We start from the raw sequence: 563 nt of genomic DNA, 5'->3' as shown, positions 1-563 counted from the left end.
CTGTTCTCTTGACGTCAGCGTCCAGGTCTCGACGCCAGCTGTTTCGGGGTCGATAGCAATGTGCTATAGGTGCCAAAAATAATCTTGGTTAAAATGATCAAATAAATGTCTTTTAGGTTTCGTCTTTGTCAATGTCTTTCATAGAGCAAATAACGTTATATCTTCTCGACGGTGACATTTCCCGTAGACATGTATAGTTTCCGACTGTGAACCCAGAAGTTCTGACATTCCATGTAAAATTGAACACAACAAACATAGTCAGTGCCCCTCGCCTGGCATCATGGCGGTACTGAAAGTCTGAAGAAAGCTTATTTGATTATGAATGTGTCAGATAAAAGCAAGTGCCTTGCAGTAAAAGGTGGTAAAATATGTGGACAGTTTATTACAGAGAAACGTCCCATGAATTTGAAAGTAGCCTACATTTGAGAAACAAACACAAGGAGGCTAACCTTAACAAGGTGAAGGAGAGCGCCAAGCCCCCCTATCCCCAAAACAGAAGCTAACCACGGTACAGGGTTTCGATGCTTGGGTACAGAGCCAGGCAGCATGACGGAGACAACCGC

Source organism: Etheostoma spectabile, chromosome 2 (genome assembly GCF_008692095.1).
Source record: "Etheostoma spectabile isolate EspeVRDwgs_2016 chromosome 2, UIUC_Espe_1.0, whole genome shotgun sequence".
Classification (NCBI taxonomy): domain Eukaryota; kingdom Metazoa; phylum Chordata; class Actinopteri; order Perciformes; family Percidae; genus Etheostoma; species Etheostoma spectabile.
This window is presented reverse-complemented; position numbering follows the sequence as displayed.